Here is a 6,582-nt window from a genome sequence, read left to right on the forward strand (position 1 = left end):
CCAGATGTACCTTTGCTTCTAATTTACCTATTTTTTCTGGAAGTTAAGTTAAAGTTACTTCTGTGAAGTAACGGACAAATGGAACAGTCGATTGCTCAATAACAACATTGTATTCCAAGCAGAGTTATACGCAGTCTGGATGGCGGTCACTTCACAGGCGGAGATAGACTTGGAAGTCTGGGGGAGGGGCACGGTCATTATTGCTGGGCGGGCACGATGATGATGATGTCAATTCATATATATACATTAGATCAGTCGACTCCCCCTTTGACACTGGGGGGGGGGGCATTGCCCCTCCACGTCCTACCCGTATCTCCGCCCATGGGTCACTTATGCAAACAATTTTGTAGAAAAATCAACTATGAAGACCTGCATGTCCTGTATAAGGCAAGACGGGACGTGGAATTCCCTCATAGTGCATGACATTTGAAAAAAATGTTAATGGACAACGGGAAGAGATAACAATACGTTGGGTGAAAACTCATGTAGGCGTTGAAGGTAATCAAATGACGGATAAATTCGCAAAAGAGGCCACAAAACATCCACATGAAAATCACCTAATGAAATTACCGGCATCCTACATTAAAAATCTGCTCTCGTAAGAATTGTCAGAGAAATGGCAACACCATTGGCAAATATGCACAACTGGAAGAAAGGTCTTCGACGCAATACCAAAAGTGTGTAAAATGAAAGAAGTCATGCCGAGAGAAATGGTAATGTTCCTCACAGAACGCGGTCCATTCGGTGAATACATGCAAAGGTTCAAAACCAGCCAGACCAGTACGTGTAGATGCGGCCATCCGGAAAGCGTGATACACTATGTGACACAGTGTGAGTACACAAAGGGATACCATTTGGAGGCGCCGCCGAGCGGAAGAGAGATCTTGTGGAAACGGAAAATTATTTTGCAAAGATCTGCAATGAGAAAACTAAACAAATGTCTTGAACTAAATCTGGTGAACAATAAAGAAACTATTTTGATAATAACTGGAAGCAGTGAACATTCCACTAGTGATTCGGAAATAGAATCTGAAACAGATGCAGATTCAACATAGAGGGGCGCACTCAGGCTCCTATACCATAATATTTCAGTAATACACACTGTATATAATTTATGATTGGGAATCAAGGACATGTTTCTGTATGTGTGAGATATTTTTGAAATTAGTATCCTCACACACCCTATCATAAAGGCGACGACACACTCCGCGACCCTGTCGTAAACAATCGGAAGAATAAGCAAATGTTTCACAGTGTATACACTTTCATAGTACGATAATAATTTTGTAACCTTGAATATTTGTATGAGCTCATGATGATATTTGTTTCCAATATGTATTATCTTCATAGTAATGTTTACGCGCATTCCCATAAAAAAGGGGAATTTTTTTAATGCAAATAATATATGTGAGTAATTCAAATGTGAATGCCCAGCACTGTGGACGGAGGCTCTGTTTGATTATTCCCGTCGCAGAGGAGGGTCTGTGTATGTATATTGCATACTCCGTAAAAGGAAACAAAACTGCCTATCACTGTGGACGGAGACTTTGTTTCTTCATTTCCCGTCACAGTGGAGGCACTGTATATATAGAATCGAATCCCGTAATAACGAACTCCAAGAGACCAGAAAAATCACTTCGTTATAAAGGAATCCCAGGTATTTTGCATTCTACTATGTAAACTTATTTAGGGGATCAGAAAAGCGTTCGTTAAAACGAGATTTTTGCTACAACGGTATTCGTTGAAACGGGATTCGACTGTATTTTGTATATGTAGCGTATTTAGACCATTCTCAAATCTCTCCCACTTCAACATGCCAACTTCTTCTTACTTGCCCCACAAGTTTTTCCCATACTTCTTTTGAAATCCCAGGCTGTGGTCTCCGGCCCTTACGTGCCACTGGGCGCACGTGGCGCAATTTTGCTCCCTAGTTATTTGGTTCAGCTATCCATTTTAGTCAAATGGTTTGTACGTTGCATCGAGTTGATGGCTGTCTTCGTGGGGAGAACGACACGAGTGATCCGATACTTGAGCGCGCGCCCGAGCACGGGGCAATAAATCTTTGCTAACTTTTTCCGACACAACACTGCCTCTGAGGTAACGAAAGTTAGGTGCTCTGCATCAGTCCGGAGTTGTCAGAGGTTCTATCTATATATCTATCTGAAAGTTTTCGTACCAGTATACAAAATGAACGATTCAGCTGAAATAGAAAATGCATTGAAAAATAAAAGAATTCCGTGTTTTCAAAGAGCATGCGTTCTTTCGGTGCAAGACTGGAAATGGACGTGGATGTTCTGGGGGGGGGGGGGCCCATCTCCTTCATCTGCATGTATCAGATGCAAAAATGAGCGGACCAAATCACAAACGGCTACGAACACGGCCGCACCTAGACACTTTGCAAACCGGCATTTATGCACCCTTTGCCATGTGGAAGAAAGTAGTTCAAAGGTGAATTCACCAACCCCCTTCTGATCCTCCCCCACAGTTGCAACCATAATTATGAACTTGACTAGGCTGTGTTAACACAAGCTTCAAATCACCAAAGCTTGCATTGGTTGAGTACATAGCGAAAATAAAAAAGTCTTCAACATGTATCTTCATATTCCTGTTAATGCTCGTGTATGATGTGATAAATGAAGCTGTTCATTTTAGCTGTCGATCGGTTTATATATATTTTTACAGTGCTCTTTGATCTTTCAAAAAACTTATCTTTAAATTCTGGGCAGTTTTGAGAACGAATTAAACTATTATCCATAGAAACCTGGGGGGAAATCGCGTTCCGGCTAACGAAGATGATTCTTTCCGGAATCACGTTCGTTGGCCGAGGTATCACTTTCAGTTTTTCAACAGCTATAGAACGTAATGAGACAAACTACATTTTCATGTTGAGAATTTCCGACTAAGATATTTACCGTATGCTATATACGCTGGGGACACAGACCTTTATAAATACGAAAAAGAAAACACGTGGGACTTTTTCAATCTCAATTACCCATAACCTTTTTCCGCGAAACTAAAAACGTTTATGGTAGTATTTTCCTCAAGAATGTCGCGGCTATTTATAGATTCGACCCATATAGCGGAATGGCGGAAGTGACGTAACTCCAAGGAGATATCCAATGGCCATCTCAGTTTCAGCAACACGTGATCACACTCACGCCATTCATCGATCGAAATTTCGATCGAGCAAATCCATTAGCAGTGAAATTTATTCGGGAATCACTTACTCCGTGCTTGATTTTTATTTATTTCGGGACACGGAATTTGACCTTGGGATTATAGATGAATATTGGAACATGTTATGAGAGATATTTGGATTCGATTACATGAGACCAGGGTTGAAAACGTTACCTTTCGTTGCTTTTGCTGTGGATGTAGAGGACAATTAGTCTTTTTGAAAAATAATTACGAAAATATAATTGAGTTTCATGTTTTCTCCTTACAAATTCAAAATCTTAAATGCTGAATATATAAAAAGCAATTTATCACATATTTTCTATTTAATTTATCAATTAAATCAAGATTTCCTATTGATTATTTTTTTAAAAAAAAATATGCCTATTAACACAAAAATCACGGTTTTCATTCATAGCGATGTCTTATCTACAATCATAACCTACTAATTCGATGCTGAATTTCTAAAGTTCGTAATCAGCGCCATCTATTCTACAATCAAATAAATATTGAATATATGCTGCCATCTGTCAACACATTTGAGTATTAGAAAGTTTGATTCTTACGTCGATAAGTTGCATTACAAACACAGAATTTAATTTTTTTTCTCTGGGAATTGCCCATTTTTCCGAAAGATGGCAGTGACAGATCTCCATTGATGTTATAATACAAGGCGTCTCATAAATTCGCAAATAGTTTAGAAAATCATTGCAAAAAACTGAAGGAAATTATATATTTGAAGGTCGTTTGTAAAAATGTTATTCTCACAAGAAGGGAGAATTAAAAAAATAGTTTGAATTTTCGTCATTAAAAGGACGCTGCATTAAAGCAAATCACTGGGAAAAATGTAAAAAAAAAACCTTCAACAAACGGGCCAATAGTCGCCAAAGTTGCCAACTCATGCTAAAATCTCATGAAAAGTCGCCAATCAAGAAAAATGAATCGAAACTTCAAATTGCAGTAAATTAAAAAAAAAAAGACAAATATGTGAAATAAATATTCGTATTTGCAGTCGTGATTAACGTAAGGTTATTTTTGAGTTGGGAAGATAAATTTTAATCGTTGATTTAAAGAATAAAACCCAATTTAGCTTTTCTGAAAATACCTGAAAAACCAGGACATTTTGAAAAAACAGGTTGAGACTGTCCCGTCGAATACGGGACGTATGGTCATCCTAATCGTAGGGAAACGATTCGAAAACTACAAGGAGACGCTAGCGCACAAATTCTTGTTTCGCCACTTTCTCAAATTTCCACAAAAGACGGCGCCACTATACTAACAGAGGGAGAAGCACTGCCACAACTTCTGAACAGCAGAAAGACCCATTTCCCCTCGCGGTTAATATTGGATTGTTCACACAATAATGTGGTCAATTTTATCACTTTACCGGGAACAAAGCGAGGAGTTTTCTTTGTCTACGCTCAGGAAAAGTTTTTTTCTTTCTTTCGGGAGCATTGCTTTTTTTGGGCGAAGGTGATTTCGCCGTAGGTATCAACACAACTACCGCTGTTGGTGAGCAAACAATGGTATTCCTAAAAGTAATGTTGGATCTAAAAATCTAATCTGAATATGAAGGGGATCGATCCCCGGCGCCTCCACAAAACCCTTTTTTTCGGCTGGAAGTCCCGTAGGATATGAACAGAGCCCTCACATGGTTAATTAGTTAGTTAAAGGGGATGTTGCGGTTTTTTATTCTCCCAGAGCTTTTTCTCGGGCTGTTGTTTTCATATCATACTGGGGCAGCTGAGCCGTGGCTAAAATAGCATCTTCCCTTCTTGGAGGCAATTTGGGTTCTTGTATTCTGGGAATTTTGACGACGGTTGGACAAAGCGTGTGAAAATGTGTAAAGGAAAAATCGGGATATATGTTTCTTATAGTGAAAAGAAACTTCCCCAATAAGAAAAAAAGAAACCTGAGAAACAGGACCGAAATTCCTGAAATATAAGAGGACGCTCAACATGCCATCATGAAGGAAGACGTATGGTAATCCTGAATCAGATTCAATATGAAAGGCATTGGGTGACCATGAGCCCCGTATTTCCCGGGACTGTCCTGATTTTGTTCTGTTTTTTTTTTTTTTTTAGCTGTTCCTACTTTTTTGCAAAAATGTCCCTGTTTTTCACGTATTTCAACAAAGCCAACTTGAATATTTATTCTTCAAACCAATGATTAAAATTATCTTTCCAACTCAGAAATTACATTACGATAATTACAAAAAACAGGAATATTCGTTTCACACATTTGTTTTCTTTTTTTAATTCATGGAAATTTGAACTAAAGCTTCATTTCCCGCGATTAGCAACTTATCTGTGATTTACGCATGAGTTGGCGACTTTTGCTTACTTTTGAAATCATTTTTGTGCGATAATTGTTTGTTAGCAATATCCCGTTAGTTAGAATCTCAATTTCCCGTATTTTTCTCGAGCAAATATGGTCAATCTAGAAATGCAGGGTGTGTACGGTTAAACGTTGCTTTCTGAATTTTCATGCCAATGGCGATTACATGAGCTTTTTGTTGTGATGAATTTTCGAACTATTTACGAATCATGGGTGGAGATACGGGGGGGGGGCATTTCCCCCCTCCCATCGTCAAAGGTAGAGTCGACTGATCTATTGTATATATGAATATATGAATTGGCATCATATCATCATCGTGCCCCTCCCCCAGATTTCCAAGTCTATCACCGCCTATGTTACGAATTTGTGGGAAGTTTTTTACTCAAAAAAACTTGTTAACAATTTTTTTTTTGCAATTCAATTAAGAATACGCATTTGTGCATCTATTATTGAAATTTAAAAATTCATCTTCAAACATTGTTCCGCTTGATAATTTTCTTGATCTTGAAAGCTCTGCTTCCCTCACGACGGCAAATGATATTAATGATATTTTAGCTTTTCCCCATGTTATATGACCTCTTCACAAAAATTGATGCGCTCCTTTTTAGTAGCATCTTTGCAATATAGATAGCATTGCAGTGAATAAAATATAAGAGTTTTACAGGGGCAACCAACTTCGATTTAGAATTTAGTTTTAGATGGATATGATTCAGGGGCGCGTACTGCCATAGCGAGAGTTGGAAAACGTTTGCAAATCACTGGTTATCATAAAATAATATGTTTAAGTCTATTGTTCTATCACTTTGCCCCTCCGATAAAAAATTCTGGCTAAGGCTCCGCAGGAGCGAGTGAAAACAAATTTTATCACCAGCCAGGCAGATCGGTGACTTCACGCCTTCTTTAACAGCAATGTATTTCATAAAATAAACATCAGAACTCGAATTCGAGTCCTTGAGTCTAAAATAGTATATTTCATGAAATGCATTGTTATCGAAAGGATGTGCCAGGTTATTGATATGTGTGGCTCACAAAACAATAGAGTTTTACAGTGGTGGGGGCGGCAAAGTCATG

The sequence above is a fragment of the Pholcus phalangioides genome, unplaced genomic scaffold (assembly GCF_987345545.1).
Source record: "Pholcus phalangioides strain wild (caught in Gottingen) unplaced genomic scaffold, Ppha-v1.0 ptg000003l_1, whole genome shotgun sequence".
NCBI classification, from domain to species: domain Eukaryota; kingdom Metazoa; phylum Arthropoda; class Arachnida; order Araneae; family Pholcidae; genus Pholcus; species Pholcus phalangioides.